Source organism: Lampris incognitus, chromosome 6 (assembly GCF_029633865.1).
Source record: "Lampris incognitus isolate fLamInc1 chromosome 6, fLamInc1.hap2, whole genome shotgun sequence".
NCBI classification, from domain to species: Eukaryota; Metazoa; Chordata; class Actinopteri; order Lampriformes; family Lampridae; genus Lampris; species Lampris incognitus.
Genome location: NC_079216.1, coordinates 41,532,602 through 41,553,184, shown reverse-complemented (window position 1 = coordinate 41,553,184; position 20,583 = coordinate 41,532,602). Strand labels below are relative to the sequence as shown.

The 20,583-nt window shown below is 43.7% G+C and overlaps 1 protein-coding gene across 1 annotated transcript in view; it reads right to left on the bottom strand.

The window, feature by feature from the left end:
• ccnd2a (cyclin D2, a) overlaps positions 1-20,583 on the bottom strand; it is a 77,469-nt gene that overhangs the window by 25,437 nt on the left and 31,449 nt on the right. The gene's annotated exons all lie outside the window — the stretch shown is intronic.

Here is a 20,583-nt window from a genome sequence, read left to right as displayed (position 1 = left end):
CCACCAAGATGCCGATAAATGTTTGCTTTCCCTCGCCAGATAAAGTTTCCGACACACACGGAAAAGGTAATTTACAATCACGTGTGAGAACAGACAGCCACGAAATGCAGGACCGTTGATTTCAGGCAAAAAGGGGGCAAAACAGAGACAAGTTCAGCAGCTCAGCCCACTACATTACTGTTTCTGTGCCATGTTACACAATGTCTATTAATTTGCAAGCACACGTGTATACTAAAGTATAGGGAGAGATGCAGCATTTGGTATAACGTTTTATCATCCAATTAATGCCTAAATTGTGCACCCTTATTAGACATTTTTGACAGGTCATGGTAAAAATAAAGGTATTTTCTATATATTTACAACGTCAAATAAGCCTTAAATGTGAAACTAAGAAAGAAAAAAAATCAAAACAACAACAACACAGCAGCAGGTCAGCTTTTGCTATGCAAGGAAATCTCTTGAAAAAGAAAAGCACATTATTACGCTATCATCATGCTGCATACTTGTTCACATTTCTTTTATGCAATTAAACAAATAAATTCAGCAAAAATAGATGAACATAAATGGGATGATATGTTACAGGGAAGGAAATTGCACTATGCTTGAAATTAAATTATACACTAGCTTTGTAGAGGTAACATAATTATCCCGTTTTTCATTTTGTCCTACCTCTGGAATAATTTTTGAGAGATTTTTCGAAAACAGTCGTAGACTCTTCCATTTCGCAAATTAGAAATAATTGATTTATTGTGGAAATAAATTGAAAGATTTAATTTTTTGTGACATAACTACATCAACAAGGTTGAGCATTTCATTCTTGAAATTAACGTTTGATCACTTTTAAACTTTCTGAATGCTAAACTTGGTCGATTTCCGTTTTTTATGCCTCTTTTCATCACTCGCCGTTGAAACAAATGCTTAAATAAATAACGCGCTCTGTGTTCTGCAGACAAGGTGGAAATCAAAGCAAGGATAACCAAAATTATGTGATAACCGTTACAATTATTTCCACGATAAAACATATTAAAAAAATAGATATACAACCACAATAAACATAGCTGCATAAATGGCCTAATGAAAGGGTCAAGCGAGCGCACAATTCAGTCCAAGTGACGAGCAGCGAGTGATGTTTCCACCATGCAGCATCCACATGCTAAGAATCCATCATCCGTTTCCCTAGCAGCTTTAACAACCACTTTGGGGACAGAGTTGATTTCCCCCAGAAACGAAATATCCCGGGCTTTAGCCTGCCAGCTAAATGAGGCAAACGACCCACAGTAGCATATAGTGTAGTGATCTCGCATCTCCAAAGATTCATGCAGACCCCAGACACACAAGTCAAGTCAAGTCTATCTAATCTTCAGAGTTGTCTCAGCACACTTACATTACATTAACACAAACTGTCACCACTGGGCATTGTTTTGCTGTACGCCCACTGGGCCGTTATAGCCTCTCCAGTGGTACATGCAATTATAATTGCTATGCATATAAAGCAATGTGCTGCGCTGCTGCGTACACTCATGACAAAATTGAGTTCAGACTTTGTATAAGAATGATGTCCTCTTTGATGGGACATGGTCATTATTAAGGATCTAAATTAGACAATACTATTGTTCACATACGCTTATCGCTTTCTTTGCACACCACACACACACACACACACACACACACACACACACACACACACACACACACACACACACACACACTCTCTCATCTTTTTTCAATATTTTTTTTGTGGTTGACCGACTGCAGTTGTGTGCGAAGATGCAAACAGTACAACGAAAACCTACTCATCAATGAAACAACACCAGTCGTCATGGTTTTCAAAGATTGCACACGAGTTCATTGGTAACATGTAGACATTTGGGGACAAACGCCATTATGCAGTTATATTGCGCAGCATTTTACCGCTGCATGAAACACGAAGTGCAAGTGCATGGTAGAATTGCAACTTACATGTGTTTCTTCTTGTTCATACCCCTATAGCTTTGTTCAATACGTTCAGCATCAAAACCACAAAGCGCTCTTTCTGTATATCAACACAGAGTCAGAGAAATAATAGCCGTATTTAAGAATCTGTCATAAAAAAAACAACTGAAAATGCGACCAAACAGCTTTGATGCAGCTTGATCATTTCAGTCTGCTCAAATACTGACAGGCTCTTTCTTGGATGAAACAACTGAATTACCAAAACTGGTCCTTCAGTTCCCAATCTGCAGTAAGGCTTCTCTGCCTCCTCGCCAACACAGGGAAACCCTTCTGTTCTTGTACTTGGTCACCAGTGACACACAGACAGCCACACCAAAACACAAGACACATGAATGCAAACACGCACACACACGCAGATGCCCGCACACACACACGCGTGTGCACATACAAGCATGCACACACACACTGCATGCACGCACAAACAAATACAGTTAACCCCGCAGTAAAAGGATGTTTAAACATGAAGGTAACAGATCACCGTCTTGAGTCCCAACGTTTTAAGTTCACCTCACATTTCAGCTCTAGACACTCTTGATTGTTAACGAACTGATGAAACAAACAGCCACAAACGGGGGTGCTCGATGAAGCCCCGAGCTTCTCCTTTCGCCGCCATTGCGAACATGTCTCGGCTCTGCTAAGTTGTGAGGGTTTCCAGCATGGTGAGGCTCGGCCCTGGAATCTCCACCAACCACCTGTGGGATTTTCTCAGAATCCGCTCCATGACTGATGTTTCAACAATGTTGCTCTGGCATTGACCACTCGCTTTTGCTGACCTCCCTCAGACTCCCTCAGACATTCTAATGCAGAGACACCCTCCCAGATTCTTTTAGACATGCTCTGAACTCATTAACCACACACGTACACACACACACACACGTACACACACACACACACACACACACACGTACACACACACAGATATCAAGGGGCAAACAGAGAAGAACAAAGTCTTAATTGTTTTTTGTTTGACGCTTGGTAAAAGATGTCGACTGCACGACAGGGCAGACGGCTGAGAAATGCGAACGCTCTCCAGATTGAAAACAGAAGATGCACCTCAGGTGGACACTCCAGACAGCCCATGTTTGCAATATGTTAACTCATCACATGGCAACGCTTTAAAGGATCTCAACACAAAATTGGTATTACAAATGATTTCAGACAAGAAAGAAAAAAGTAGTACAAGTTGCATTATGTATATCGGCACGACAGTGCCGGCTTCGATGCTCATCAATAAAGCAAATATCACAGCCTCATTGTAACATTAACATGTGGGAATAGTGTTTGCCCAGTGGCTGCTGGGATAGGCTCCAGCTTCCCCGCAACCCTGAACAGGATAAGCGGTTCGAATAATGGATGGATGGATGAATAGTGTTTGCGGGGAGTTGAACTTGCATAGCCTCACATCTATCAGCTGTCTGCAGCAAACCGCTGTCTTTTACAACTGGCAGGGGCGGGGGGGGGGGGGACAAGGTGACATAAGGTGGCATAAGGTTGCAGCTACCACCCTTACCAAAATGTCTTGCAACCCCATCTGTTACCCCAGGTATAGCGATCAATTCACAAAGGTGACTTCTACTGTTACTGAGCTTTGCATCACATTTTTTACCATATTCATCATTGCGAAACCCTTCTTAAATAATCCCGATAGCGTCCCAGCTAAAGCAGGACTCGTCTACCCAAGTTCGTTCAGGGTGACTGGATACTGGCCCAGCTACCCGTCATCTTAGCAAAGTCATTCGTAGCCACCAAAGCAACTTTTCAGCAAAATGTGTGAGTTATGACTATGACACTGAATTAGTCACAGATAAAGCTAATCTAGTTGTTATTACTGGTTGTTAGGTTGCTTGGCTAGGGAGAGAGAGAGAGAGAGAGAGAGAGAGAGAGAGAGAGAGAGAGAGAGAGAGAGAGAGAGAGAGAGAGAGAGAGAGAGAGGGAGAGAGACAGAGAGAGAGACAGTTTGTTTACTGATGTTGACGTTGGGTACCTAGGACTGCACTTTGCGGGTTTCTGCTAATGCTGACTGATGATGCCACTTGCCAATTAAGACACAGATGAAACGTGGCTAGTTGAGGTAAAATGGCGTTGCTTTCACGGTAAGCTGTACCATGGTGGAAATTGTCTGATACAGTGAATATTAGCTGGAAGGTGTTCAGATCAATGTGACCCTCTAAACAGAGAAATATTGTATATCAGAGCTCTGATTCAGCTCGACATAGTGTAACATTTCGTGGCTCCACTCCCATTTCAGAGAAGCAGATTCTTCAGCCACTTAAGAGTACACACACGCACACGCACACGCACACGCACACACACACACACACACACACACACACACACACACACACCCCTCACTGACTACATTCATTCCCGAGCCCTTAACCCTAACCATCATAACTACATGCCTAACCTTAACCCTTATCCTAACCTTAACCTAATCCTGATCCTAACCTTAACCCTAAACCCAAGTCCTGATGCTAAAATAGACCCCTTTCCTCATGGGGACCCATGAAATGTCCCCACTAGGTACTAGGTAGTTTCAGTTTTTTTGAAAACCTGACACACACACGCACACGCGCGCGCACACACACACCTCGTAAACAGCAAGGAAAAATGAAGGAAGTATTTTGCATCCTATACCATTTATCCTTTTTTGTCTGATGTGCAGTCTCAAAGGCATCATTCACTCCAGTATGTATGAAACCGATTTAGGAATGTTGGTGCAGACATTTTGGCATTCAACTTTTTTGTCATAGTATGTAGTATGGACTTTCACAATTTCATGAATTTGCCCAACGTCTCAATGAAAGGAAAAATAATTTTGGAGTTTAGGTCCAACCACGTTTTTTTTTCTCAACATACAGTTTACAGCTGCAGGTGTGAGGGTGGAGACGAAGAAGAGGAGAAGTGAGATGGGGAGGTTTTGGTTAAAAGACCACTTAAGGATGAAACTGGCCAGAGAACCGGATCTCTGAGACTCAAAAGAAGCAAGAATAGAGTCGAGAGTTGAAGCTTGAAGGGAAAAAAAAAGCACAGACGAACAGTCATTCAACGCCGAACGGAGAGAGCCAGCAGGAGAGGTAGACAGAGAGACACAAAGAGAGAAAGAGAGGGATGAAGAAGAGAGCGCAGACGGTGGGAGTGAGGAGGTAGAGCAAAAGGAGAGGGGAGAGGAGATCACAGTGGCTGTCTCAATCTCAACTGGTCCTCATGGTATGTTATTTCTGTTTTTCCACGTTCCCATACAGGAACATGAAAGCACAGTCGGAAATGTGTTGGATGAACAGGAATTTATAGGGAGGGAGAGCGTTTTCTCTTTTTTTGTAATCGCAGTCCAAGAGTGTTGTCAAGCTATTGACCAAACCTATGTTATCACACTATAGGCCTGAATCAGTGGTGAGGTTTATGGCAGCATATGCCTCGAGCGTGGCACTGATACTGCCAAAAGTTAAGGGTTTGATTCCCAATGGGGCCACCCATAACTTCATAATCTCCGCCGGACGGTAGCCTGGAGGGATTATGTGTTTGGTCGCGCGCATTTGTGTGTGTGTGTGTGTGTGTGTGTGTGTGTGTGTGTGGGTGTCTGTCCGTGGCTAATCTCGCAAACTACCGGACCTATTAGCCTAATTTTTATTTTATTTTTTGTGGAGTTATGACTGTAAAATTAAGAACCTGTCGTGGCAGCAGTGATTCAAAACTTCCGAAAAACGTTTGTTCTCACTATCGGTGCTCCCTCTCTCCGTTCACTCTCTAGCTCGCTTCACCATCGCTGCCCGAGCAAAGTCAACCGTGCGCATGCGCGACTCGCATCTATTTACAGGTGAGTCAGATTGGGCAGCGACAGTGTCAGAACCAAAACATTATGTATTCCTAGCTCAATGCGCCCACAGTGTCGGCGCCAGAACAAATCTGACGGCCGGGCCTACGGTTTTCACGGGGGGGCATGAGCATTAAGGCTGTCAAATTTACATTCTATATTTGAATATTCTTCGATTGTGAATTTTTTTATTAATTATTAATTGTTTGCTAAATTAACCTTCGAATGTGCGTTTAGAATCCTTACTTGTGCTCTGCTCTTTCCCCCCGTTGTTTTCCATTCGCGCACAGACGCTACAAGCAGATCGCGTGAGCTTACTCGCAGCAAACAGCCCTGTGTGTCACACGCAATTGCCTCCTGAATGGACAAAATCCCACACTGATGTTCCGCTCCGGTGTCCTGCTAACCCCGCTCCTCCACAATCACGAAATTTAAACATTTTATTTCATTGATTATTATTATTATTGATTATGTATTTAAATGTGCTATGTGCATTAATTAATTTTAATTTTTACATGATGTTTAAGTACTAATTTTCACATCATCACTGGGTAATTGACGGGGGGGCACAACTTTCATTTGGGGGGGGGCGAGGCCCGGCCAATGCCCCCCCGTAGCGCCGACACTGTGCGCCCAAGCTGCAATCTTGCCCCGACTCTACTCTATGTCTAATAGTGCAGAACAATTATTTGACAGGATGATAGAGATAGATCTGTAGCGAGAGTAGGGTGCAGGTTGAGGAGAGCCTGGAGAGGTGGAGGTATGCACTGGAGAGAACAGGAATGAAAGTCAGTAGGAGCAAGACGGAATACCTATGCGTGAATGAGAGGGAGGACAGTGGAATGGTGACGATGCAAGGAGTAGAGGTGATGAAGGCGTATGAGTTTAAATACTTGGGGTCAACTGTCCAAAGTAACGGGGAGTGCAGGAGAGAGGTGAAGAAGAGAGTGCAGGCAGGGTGGAGTGGGTGGAGAAGAGTGTCAGGAGTGATTTGCGACAGAAGGGTACCAGCAAGAGTTAAAGGGAAGGTTTACAAGATGGTTGTGAGACCAGCTATGTTATATGGTTTGGAGACAGTGGCACTGACGAAAAGACAGGAGGCGGAGCTGGAGGTGGCAAAGTTGAAGATGCTAAGATTTTCACTGGGAGTGACGAAGAAGGACAGGATTAGGAACGATTATATTAGAGGGACCACTCAAGTTGGACGGTTTGGAGACAAAGCAAGAGAGGCAAGATTGAGATGGCTCAGACATGTGTGGAGGAGAGATACTGGGTATATTGGGAGAAGGATGCTGAATATGGAGCTGCCAGGGAAGAGGAAAAGAGGAAGGCCAAAGATGAGGTTTATGGATGTGGTGAGGGAAGACATGCAGGTGGCTGGTGTGACAGAGGAAGACGCAGAAGACAGTAAGAAATGGAAATGGATGATCCGCTGAGGTGACCCCTAACAGGAGCAGCCGAAAGTAGTAGTAGTAGTAGTAGTAGATAGAGATAGACAGGAAACAAGGTAAGGAAAGACATGAAGCAAAAGCCTCATGGCTGGACTTCTCATCTCATCTCTCATCATCAGCTGCTTCTCTGGGGTCGGGTTGTGGTGGCAGCAAGCTAAGTAGGGCACTCAAGACATCCCTCTCCCCAGCAACACCCTCCAGCTACTCCTGGGGGATCCCATGGTGTTCCTAGGCCAGATTGGACATGTAGTCCCTCCAGTGAGTTCTGGGTCTACCCTTGGGTCTCCCCCCAGTTGGACGTGCCTGGAAAACCTCCAAAGGAAGGCGCTCAGGAGGCATCCTAATCAAATGCCCAAACCACCTCAACTGGCTCCTTTCGATGTGAAGGAGCAATGGCTCTACTCCGAGCTCCATCTGGATGTCTGAGCTCCTCCCCCTATCTCTAAGGCTGATTAAAACAAAACTTTGCATTCATATTGATCAAGTTATTCATCAGATCACATTCAGCAAATGATCCCCGAAAATATGTGAAAATATATGAAAGCCACCCTTAAATGTCCCATTGCCCTCCGTCTGCCACCCTAACTCTGGATATGCAACTGACTGCAGGCTACTGAGAGGTTCTGCTGAAGCAGTCTATGAGCATCTGTGTCTTGCTCAGTGGCACCTTGACAGTGCTGTAGTTACTGATTTGAATGGTTCTCGTTTCACTTTTCCTGTCCTGATGTTTCATGTTTGAGGATGTGAGTAAATGACTATACAGCCAAAAGTTTGCCTCTCTGCCCACCATGCTTGCTATCATTCCTGCCTCCACTTCTATTAGCACGCAGAATGTGCTATCATTCATTAAGTTCAACAAAGCAAGGAAATCTTGAAATCATTTTGCATACCGGCATGGCTACATGCCTTGGAAATGGTTTTCTTTCATATTAGATTTGCTGTACGTATAAGAAACCATTAGAAAATATTATTTTTCTGATTCTGTTTTCACTCATCGCGTCAAGAATTTCGCCAACGACACGGCAACATTACCTTCCTAAAAAAATTGTTGGAAAAAAATTGTGCCAAGCCTTGCAATCAGCAACAGCCCTTGCAAAGAGTTGAAAACGCAAGAGTGAAGGCATCATTAATGAGTAAAAGCAGCCTTATATTCCGTTCTGATCTATCACAGACTTCAGTGACAGCTTGTTGAGAGACAGATGAGTCTCTCCACAGAGCAAGTGTTGTGGAACCTGCATCGCCAGGACAATAGGGATGTCTGGTAGCTATGGCCAATCCTTCAGCTAACACAAGAAACAACTGTCTGGTATTCATTTACCTTTCTTCTACCCCTCCGCCCTATTCCTCCATTCCTCCCTCTGCTCCCATACCTCCCCTCTTTCGCATGCTTGACCCTGCCTTTTGAACTCCTCCAAGCGCCTTCCATGCAGTCATCTAATCTGGGTTCAAGAAAGTGAGACAGAGTGGTGACTTTTGGGCAGGAAAAGAAAGCATGACAACCAAATGAAGGGAGGACTGCATTTGTTTTGTGGTTGTTTCTCATGCTTTTCTTTTGCAGGACAACAAAAGCAACATTGACAGCAACCCCTTTTTCTGACGAGAGCAACACACAGCGGCTCAGCTGCTGCTGTGTCTCTACCCCTCCAACTCCTCCAGGATTTTCCCATGTTCATATCACTAGCCCTTGGGTTTGTCACTCATGCAACAGCTGCTTGCTGATACCACCACGGCGCTGCAGCCTACAGCTCTCCCTCCTTTTACTCTCCAAATCAAGAACAAAGGCATTGTCAGCCCGACAGGGTCCTTGGTGCAGAATGCAAGGACTTCTGAGGGCAGATTCTGTACCTCAAGACAAGAATGACATTTTTTGGCACAAAAAGGACATCCAGATAGTTTGAAAATTGTGTCTGTTCGTCCTTAGGGAGTATCAACATCCTACAGACTTCCACCTGGTACACCACGGCATGCACAGACTAAAATACACTACAGTTGACGTCAAAGGCAAGTCATGGTCCTGGCTCATCCTCTGAGAGGATCAGGACCAGGAAGGTTGCACAGGAATAATGCCTCAGAAACACGACAGCAAATGAACTTCATAATAGGCAAAAAAAACCACAAAAAAAAATCTAAAAATATAACTTCCGATGAATGCTTAAGAAGATATTCATTATGTAAATCTTTTACTGATACGGTTCATGCCAACTGACTGAGACGTTGGTGCTGGCAAGAACAAGCCAACGGCCCATGAAACCATTCATGCAAATACTGTTTAATCTATGATTCACACACCGCTCCCAAAAAGGAACAAAAGAAAACCTGCTTATTTACTTCGAGTTTATCAAACAGATGGAGAGGTTGGCAAACCCCCCCCCCCCACACACACACACAAAATAAAAGGGTCAGCCACAAAAGCTCCAAAATTCCTAAAAGGGAAATACTTGAAAATCAGATCAATTCAGCATTTATATTTCTAAAGAAAATCTCCATAAATATTATCAACGATAAAGCTTCTCAACTAAATGTACACCGAGCAAGTACGAATGCATACGCACGTGCTCGCCATTTCCCTTGGTTCCCCATCTCTTCTGCAGATGGTAACAGATGGTATATAGGACGCTGCAGGGTATACAGCAGAGATGAGAACAAGATTACTTAAACAATTATACAGTATTTCCCTCCTGCTCCGAAAGCATCAGGTGCTCCCTCATCTGCTGTCACTAATCATAACACCAAGTCCTCCGCTTTTGGAAAAGAAGAGCTTAATAAAGCATGAACATATGTGTCAGAGGTAAGACAAGACACCACAGCGGATGGAGCTGCAGATAGTAGATACCCTCACACCTGGAGTGCTTCATCTCTTTTATGACCAAACGTGTGCATATAAATGAATGAAATGATGTACACGTGTGCACACGCACCATGCACAAGGCAAAAGGCACTATTTCATCAACACCGGCGGGTAGACTCTCACTCATTGCCCATGTGCAAGAGTGGGGGGGGGCACGTGCACGCAGATGTGAACACATGCACAGACACTGGAGGCACTGTATCTGATCCCCTTGGTGATCAGTGATAGGGGCAAATGAGAGGGGACCCACCTCTGTCTTAAGTGTAGTTGGAATGGCTCGCTGTATCATGACTATACCACACATGAATGTACACCATCCTCCCCACTTCTCTGCAATAATCTGATCCTTTTGGGAAACTGAGGTGTTGGGCCGTAATTTATAGGCCATATCTTTCAAGTCTTTCCCCTGGCCTCACTGGTGGCATCAGCCCTGAGCCACTGTGTGTGTGTGTTTAACAGCTACATGTGTCGCTCCCTATCTCGCTCCCTGAGTGGCACAAAGGTAAAGGGAAGCTTAACAGCCTGGGAAAAAGTTGAACAGTGTGAAATTACCTTGATCCAAAGATTCCTACCGCATACCAGCCCAATGAACCCATAACAGAGCAGGCACTCACTCAGAGAGCCCTGCCTGCATTGAACAGCTGAGACATTACACACACACACACACACACACACACACACACACACAGAGAAAGAGTGAGAGAGAAGAGAAAGATAGTAAAAAAAAAAGACGGGGGGGGGGTTGAAAGAATGAAAGAGCGGAGGGAGGTGAGAGGAAGATGAATGAGAGTAGGAAAGGAAGGGGCCCAACTAGACCAGCTAGAGTAATCTCCAGTCTACAGTGACTGGTGGGGTCCAGAGTGACTATATCCAACACAGATCCTATGATAAGGTGCACAGACTTTGCCAACTGGGAAGGCTGGCGTTGGTTGGATCAATTCAATCGGACTACTCTTCACGAGGCCCTTTGTGTGGAAGTTGTAGAGAATCATTTGCAGGGCAACAAAACCGAAGCAAAATGTTGTGGGAGAATGAGATACTGAGGGTTAGGATTTAACTCAGTTGCAAAGAAATGAAATTACTTTTAAAAGCTCTTAGCATTCCCTTTTAGAAAAAAAAATTAAATGATGGGGTCCATCCTTTCACTTTGTCCAGAAAATGAATTTCCAATTTACCCCCGATTGAGGACACTCTTATGGTTTAGATGGGATTAATATTGAGTTTGTTGTGACGTGGGTGATGTGCTGCTGCACTGACTACTGGTGCCTATTACGGACACGGTTTATTGTTGGTTGACTGATAGAGTTTTTATTTTTTTATTTTTGTTATTTGTTTATGGTTGTGTTGTTTTGTTTGTTTTCTTGGTTTCTGTGGGTTGTTGGGGGTGTTTAGCAATGGGTCAATTGTCACTTTTTTTGTGGTGTGTCTTTGTAAAAGGGAATCCAAAGGAGTTGAATCAAGTGCAACTGGACTTGGTATATACCCGTGATATATACCAAGGATATATACGGCAAAGCCCAATAAAATAAAAAAATACAGTGAAAACTACAGTAACAAAATAGGGTTATAGGGTTGATGTTTTTTTTCTCAGCTCATTAGGCAGCCTCAATTATTAGGTGCCTAATATGTTTTTGAAGGCTTCGTTCTCAATCTCTGATTTCAAGTTACAACTTAAATCCTTTAAAACAAAAAAAGAAAAACAAAGATTGCTATAAAAATAATAAAAAAACGAGCCATTTTTCAATCAACAAATATCTAAATGGCTTGTCAACCTATTTTCCTGCATTAGAGTCAGGCCCGGTTCCAGACTGCTTTAATTGGGGTGGGGGCAGGTGGGGGGCAATCAGAGATTTGGGCTGGGCAAGCAACTTTACAGGCTACATGCATGAACTGTTTATGAACTCACAACTATGTACAGTAGTTCATAAACAGTTCATAACTGCATACATGAACTAACAACACGAACTAACAATCCCACAAACACAACATCTCATGGACCAGATCTACTAAACAGCAATCTAAGATAAAACACTAATTTTTCCAAGTAAAATTATAGATAATTACAATACAGTACCCCTCATAGTAATTCAATGCTACGGTAACAGGCAGTATTGTTTTGTTTTTGTCATTATTATTATTATTATTATGTGTATTTATATAATAGTATTATTACTATATCACACAGTCATAACACACTGCACAAGTTCAGTTTCAGTTTGTCTTTACAGGGCACCCAACTTTGTAAAATTGAGCATGACACCAAACAGAAGATATGACACTATTACTATTTAATATACTATTTAATGGATGAAAGGCTTCATCTTTGAAATACATAAAATTAACTTGCTAGCTCTCTGTTCACTCTTTATATCCATTTTCTTTTTACAGTAAGTACACAGGTAGATGTTTATAAGTTAGCCTAAGTAGCATAAGATAGAGACCGTTAATTCGTAGTGTGCGCCTGTGGCTGTAACTTTAGCAAGCAGCTGGAATTGGTGGTAAATGTTGAGTTTTTAATTGTAATAAAGGTGCTATTTTGTGAATCATATACATGCAGAATTTTCTAAAAGACACCAGAGATTTGTCAGCGGTCTTACGTTTTGTTCCAATTATATGTCCATTTATTTGGTAAGTAAGCTAACATTAAACTGCGAGAATTTTGAATGGAGTTTGGCCTAGTGCGCCTGACGAGAACATCACGACGATCTATTCAGATCATTAATGTAGCCTCATGGATACAGTGAGCAAGACTCTTTCTACCGTTGGAAAAATAAATGATCAGAAACAGCTCACCTGCGGCTGTGTCTTATTTGTCCATGAATGGATCACAGCTGACTGATTGAGCCCTGCTGCTCCTGCCGACAGCAACGCCCCAGCAGTGGGTAAGCTAACGCAACTGACAGTGGGCCGCTAGGTGAGAGGGCCACAGTGGCTTTGCTATTAAAGCAAGAAACAAAACTAAATCAAATGTCTCGTTGGTTGCTTCCTTACTCGGGAACAGTAGCTTATTACTGGGGCAGGTAACCTGGTAAATTGGGCCAGGTGACTGTGGGTGGGCAGAGCTAAACATTCTGCCCACGTCTGGATCCGGCCTGGATTAGAGTACCATAACATCGAACCCTGGTGAAGGCACGGATGGCAAAGCAACCATCTAAAGAAAATTCCATCCATCCATTATCCAAACCCCGCTTATCCTGCTCTCAGGGTCATGGGGATTCTGGAGCCTATCCCAGCGGTCACTGGGCGGCAGGCGGGAAGACACCGTGGACAGGCCGCCAGGCCATCACAGGGCCCACACACACACACACACACACACACACACATCTAGGGACAATTTAGTATGGCTGATTCACCTGACCTACATGTCTTTGGACTGTGGGAGGAAACCGCAGCTCCTGGAGGAAACCCATACAGACACGGGGAGAACATGCAAACTCCACACAGAGGATGACCCGCGACAACCTCCAAGGTTGGGCTACCTCAGGGCTCAAACCTAGGACCTTCTTGGTGACCGCGCTAACCACTGCGCCACCGTGCCGCCCAATTGACTGCTTCCTTACTCGGGAACAGTAGCTTATTACTGGGGCAGGTAACCCGGTAAATTGGGCCAGGCGATTTATGGTGGGCAGAGCTAAAATTTGGGTGGGCATTGCCCACCCATGCCCACGTCTGGAGCCGACCTGGATTAGAGTACCATAACATCAAACTCTGGTGAAGGCATGAATGGCAAAGCAACCATCTAAAGAAAATACTGCTGAATATTCTCTTTACTTTTGTCTCGCTTGTTGTTTGGAGAATGGTAATTGTTTTTCAGAATGGTTCTCATTACTCACTGATATGCCTCAATAAAAGCCAAGACCCCCCCCCCCCGGTCCAGAGGGCAGCTCTTTGATGGTACAAATGTAGAGTTTCTTGATGCTACTGGCACTCTGCTTTGAAAATAAATACATTAATAAATACATTCTTAACTTGTTAGACGAATGCCCTTAATAACAGCCCAGTCATGGGCGGAGGTTTTTTTTTGTTTTTTGTTTTTGACCATATCTGGAATGAAACCCCAGCCAGTTTCAGACAACTGTTGTGATCATTTGATTGATTCTGATCATTACCAAAGCTGAAGCCCAGTCCCCAAAATATCTCAAACACACCAGAGTACGACTCTGGAAGCCAAACGACAAAACGCAACACTCACATGTCCTTTTTTAAAAAAAAAAATTATTTTCCCTCAGACAAATGTAGACGGAAAGACAGATTATTGACATCATCGCTTATGAGCTTTGCATGAGGCTCCTCTTTTGTTTGAAAAGGAGTGCTACTGAAACTTCAGACAGCAGTCTGCTCCCTCCCACTAATCCTGTCCTGTGACACTGTTTGGGTTTATTATGGAAGGAAAGGTCATCACAGGCTAGAATGCAGTTGCGTGAACGATGGCAGAGAAAGCTTTAAAGAGGGGAGAGTGCCTCCGTCTCGAGACACAACAGCCAGGGGATAAAGAAGGAACGGCAGCGGATGTCATGTGTGGGCTGAAGAATCAAACACCCTTGCTTACTTGCATTTCCGTCGCATTTTTGTATGTCTACACAAGATGTCATTCAGATAAAAAAAGAGGAAAAACAAAACAAAACAAAACATAAAAAGGCTTTCTGAAATAGCAGAAAGATAACAGCCAGACTCATTAGGCACAGTTTAGAGCACAGCGAGAGCATCTGTTTTTGAACCATGGTTAAAACAAGTTGAGACCAAAATAAGAGGCACATACCATTCTGATAACGGTTCTTGAATTTTGCAGAAATTCCCACTTGTTGATATGAGTAGTAAGTATGTACCTGGTAGAGATTGGGTAGCCACACTACTTTATTTCAGTGCATAGCTAAAAAAAATAAAATAAAAAAAAACAATAAACAAAACTCTTAGGTCGAGTGTTAATGCAAGAAAATGAAAATCAGGGCATGTGGTTTGTTTCCTGGGTCATATCTGCAAAAACTTTCCCCCCATATACTTAGCATATCAAAAATATGTGCTTTTATTATCATTTTAGCTTGATACTGATCTAAACATCAGCTTCAATGTGCATGCAAATATTGGGGGTTTTCTCAGTACGTTTTTATTTACTAAGGGGATTTTTATTGCCGTAGATGATAGATCATTCTTATTAAAGTGTGAGCAACATGATTAACTGGCATCGACTTATCAAAACATGACGGCAGATGGAGGAGGCAAACTCTTGTTGTGTAATCCTAAGGAAAACCAGTCTCCGTGCATGTTGGCCGCACCTGTTTGTTGCCTGCCAGCTTGTAGGTTTAGGCTTTATCAGATCATAAACATCAAGATATCTTCACCCCTGAAGAAACGGCCCATGGGCATGCATGTGCTGCATTTGTTGTTAACAATTTGATCAAACTATGACAATTATCTGCTTGAGGTAAGAGCTCTTCAGGCAAGAGGGCAACTTCTTTAGTGACATCAAGAGCAATACAACCTGGGCTGCTTTGATGAGGAACGTGCTATCGGCCTAATCGGGTGCAACTTCCGCAGAGCGACACTGTAAGACATGATCAAATAGCTCCTATAAAAAGATGCATAAAACATAACACATCGAAGCAGCAATCACTCTCTCACATAGCCATACACATAAATATATTCATATATAAATCTCTCTCCCTCTCTCTCTCTATATATATATAAAATCAAGTGTTTCAAGTAAATTCTTTAGGAAAGTGATTATTTTGTTCCGTATTTGTTGTTTGTTGAGCACTTTCCCTATCGTTGTGTTCTTCTTAACAAAGTTATATATAATATATGTATATATATATCTATACAGATACAGGATTTTTTTTTTAATACATTGCAGTACAGGCCTGTTTCATGCATCGTGCACTCATCAGCTGTGTGTGTATATATATATATATATATATATACACATACATGAACATTAAAATAAAAACATACACACACAAACGCGCATGTGCGCACACGCACACACACACACACACACACACACACACACACACACACACACACACACACACACACACACAGTCGGTCTGTCTGTTGGTGTTCCTGCTTGTGGCGTTCTCTTTGTCTCTCTCTCTCCTCTAGTCTACCAACAGCAGTCCTGTCAGGTACCAGTATCTTTACATAGATCGAAGATCCAAAAAAAAAAAAGATTTTGCTTTGACCCCCTCCCCCTTGCTAAGAGTTTGCATCAATTTTTCAGGCCTTAAACCTGCTACAAAGTTCAGTGTGTAGTTTTACAACAGCCAGCTTAGCAGAGGGAGAGGCTTACGACAGTGAGAACAGAAAGTCCAGCAGTGGCCATGAAGACCACAGAGAAACAGTTTGGTAAGGTGAGCTGCAGCTTTTTGGGAAAATCCTAAGCAGCTACAGCTCACCTATTTCCGTACGTCTTGGGAGCTATACGTCTAGAAATAGGTGCTACCTACTTCTGCTCATCTCTTGTGGTTGTACGAAAAGCTTTGCCACAACAAAGCAGGCGTCATCCATCTCCAAAACGTAAAATTGGAGATTGCGGGCGCGCCAGCTGACTGAGAGACGTTTCAGACATTTTTCAGCATCAGCTTCTGCCTTTGATAATCCCATTTCACTAAAATGAATGGGTTATTCTTTCATCTCCTGTAAATGATCCAAAACCACTGGGATGTCCCCCTATGGCTTTCCCCCCCGCTCCGCCAATCTAACACAGACAAAGGGTTGCATTTATCAGAAATTAGGCCTAATTAGCTTGATTGACTCTCTGAGTTCTTTATGTTTAACATATTTTGCTTTTTTCCCCCTCTTGTCTTCCTGTTTGGGGTTGAGGCCAAATGCCTGTTATTTCAAGAGAACTGTGTGTGTGTGTGTGTGTGTGTGTGTGTGTGTGTGTGTGTTGGCATCCGATGTGTGTGTGCCTATAGGTGTCAATATACACTGTGCATAACGCAACTAGCAGAAACAATGCCCGGGGATAGGGATAAGTACGTTGAGGGTACGTGTTTATAATTCCACGGTGTATCGGTTATATCTTCTCACCTCCTTCAGGGCAACTGGGGCGAATATCAATAAAAAAATAAATTAAAAAAATACTCAAAATGAATAGATAGGTTGTGCACAGATGAATCCATGGTTACCGAAGGTGCAAGGAATCACAAGATCTCATCCAAACAAAGGAAAAAGAAGACTCGGCTTTCTGCAAAAGAAAGGTAGGGAAACAACATTACGGTTCAAAAATGAAAAGTAATTTCTTTATCACAAGTGAAAGGTGCCGCTGAGAGAATGGACCAGAGGGCGAACATCTCAGCCACACTGCAGCGCTTCAGACGGTCCCTGTGGAACAAAATTAACGCATGAGTTTTTTGGGACGATAACATCGTCCGAGCCTCTCTTTAGCAGTGTGCGGAGTCTTCTCTCTCCTCGGTTCGGAGGAATATTCATAACACATTGTTCAACTTATGGATTCACATCTGCATGAAGCGGCACTCATTTCATTCCTCATCCATGTTGCATTACCTCTGGAATGTCCACTGCAGGACAAGGAGGCACATCACAAGCCCGCATTCGCCTTTCAATCACCCCCCCGCACATCCCCCACTCGCCTCTGTAATCACGTTAGCTCATACATAATCGCATTTCAATTACTGACAGGAGTGTGACCCTTGCCTCCCAACTGGCCTAATCTAATACATGTGTTTCCTAAAAGACAGAGGGATGCCTTGTTTTGCTGGAAAGATGAGGAAAAAAAAAAGAAAGAAAGAAGGAAGGCCGTACATGCTGTGTCACGCTGCAAGGCTTTCTCCTGATTCAGCCTGGGAAAGTCGACGGCTATTTTTAGCAATATACAGTATGTGTGGGCCTGGACACAATGTAAACACTTCTCGGGACTTAAGAGAGGACGAGAGATGAGAAGAGGGACCCCGGAGAGGACAAAGCTGTATCAAGCAAGGAGGGATGAGAGCGGTCGCAAAACAATGGCGAACAGGAGTTAACGAGACGAGGACTACAAATCCCAGACAGCCCACGTGTCAATTTCTCTGTCTGTCATGCCGTCCGTCTGTCTGCCCCTGATTCAGGGGCCCTCTTGCCTCCCGTCCTTTCCGCTGTCTTGGGGGGGGGGGGGGTTCAGGAAGATGGAGAGAAAACACCAGAGATGCCTGTAGCCATAAATCTACCACCGCCAACCCACCCCCCCTGCCCCCACCATCCCTCTCTCTATCCCACCGGGTAAGGTAATTCTTTCCTGCAAGGCTTTTTCATCCTCCCTCTCTCCATTTTTCTTTCTTTCTTTCTCTCTTTCTGTTGGTCTTGTCTTTCACTCTCTAATTCCCATTCTCGGTCACGCTGTCTCTGTGTGCTTAGCGGCCTTGTGTCATTATTATGGGCCAATTTGTGTCAATGCTAACATCCCATTCATCATGGGGGGAATGTTTCCGCCAGAGCCGGGGGTCTCGCATACCTCACCTCTCACATTTTCACCATGGTGGCATCCGCTCTGCTATGGGGTCAAGGGTTAGAGTTCCAGACCCCCTGAGTGATCACTGACTTCTCTCCTAACCCCCACTCCCTCCATCCACACCTCCTCCCCCCCCCCCCCCCGCCCTCATCCCCACCACCACAGCCCGCCAGCCCATTTCCAGGCCTCCTCCTCCTCCTCCTTCACCTGGTCCTTTCTGCTTCTCTTTCTTGCCTTTGTGTGCAATTACTCCCCTGTCACCGATTCCACAACCGTCTCCCTTGTCTCTCCTTCTCTTTTCTCACTCCTTAACTCTGCTCATTTTGACCATGCAAACTTTCCCGTTTCCTAGTTTTTTTTTGTTGTTTTTTTTTTTGGAGGGGTGGGATTGGGAGTGAACCGTAAATGTTTGTGAGCGAGTGCTTCTGAAAATATATATGCTGTTATAAGACATTTTGTGCTTTTCTATTTAAATTAACATTATAAAAAAAATTGGCAAAATGTATTTTTTCTGCACTTCCACCACTATTCTCTTCCTCTGACTCCTATTCTATCACTTGGTGTTGGCCATGCGGTTTCATTCCAGGTAGGATTTCACAGAAAATATCATCAACAGAGATGCAAGTAAGATGTGCTCTTTCACCTTTAACCTGTTCAAATAAATAAATCTTTTGGGAAAAAAAAAAGCTTTTAAGTTTTTTTCTGATGGGTCAGATTTGCTTTTCCGGGTCGTCGGCTTGCTGAAATCATGATTCAGACAAGCTAACGTGCAAAAGGGCCTATTTTACAATGTCAATGTTAAAGTGTCCACTCAGGATATTATGCGAATAATATGTAACGTTAACTACTCCACTGAAAATGTGCCCGTCAATACGAGGCCTGCTTCCAGTTACGAACTTAATAAGATCTCATGTCATTCTGTTCACGACAAAGTCACACAACAGTCGTGCGTCACATCTTGTGTCACTTGTGTCCTTGTTATCGATACCAATTCTCACATTTGGCACTCTGCTTTGGCATCTCCTTCTTCCTTCACGTTCTCGTCCTCCTCCTTGTGAGAGAAAAAAAAAAGCTGAATTCTTACCCTCAAAGACTGTGTCATTAAAAGGCTAGACGAAGTGAGTTTGATCAGTTGGAACTTGTCACACAAGAATGATGTTTCAGGAGCTGTTGTTGAGAGATCGGCACCAAACTCCATACATTATGTTCCCTTTCCCAAGCCCTTCCACCACCGACTCAACAACCTGCCCAAACCCAGCCCCCTATCACACCAATAGCTGACAGCCCTTACTCTCACTAAAACCCTTACATGCGGGTCGATGGTTTATTTCTTATGAATGAAGGGCCCAAAGGAAAGTGCATTCCTGTCTAAGTTGGGCCTCTGAGAGGAAGCAGCTGGTTGCTGGATGGGACCATGTCAGATCTTGGTGCTTCGTACCCTCGTTCTGCACAGAAGAAGAAGTAGAAGAAGAAGTTAGCGGCAAAGGAGGAGCAGAGGAAAAAAACAAAAACAAATGTTTTCCAGGAGGACGATGTGACGACTGCACCATGGAAGGCGTGGAATTTAAGTTTGAGCTCAACGCTGACGCGCCACCAACGTTTGTTCCTCCCTGTGGACCGATGGCCGTGTAAGGTCACCGCGGGCTGGGATAAAGGAAGAATTGACGCTCAGGTCAGGGTGAGGGGTCAGAATGGAGACATGGGATCCACCGAGCTGAGCAGGACATCTTTTCCCAAACTAAAATTTTCAATCACATGGATAGTGTTGTAACTGCTGGATCTTATTAACACAATTAAGAGCTTGATATGTTAAGAGGACTATTAAAGAGAAACAAGGATTTTCAGCATTACCTCTCTGTGTATTGTAAGGGTATCACTCCATTAGACATGTATCAAAGACATGTATGTTAGGGTTGAAGTCAGTACCCCTGATCAAGGCAATGAATGGCAAACGAACTGGAGTTGGTCCCCGGGCACTGCACTTCGGCTACCCACTACTCCCAGTGTGTGTATAGGATGGGTCAAATGCAGA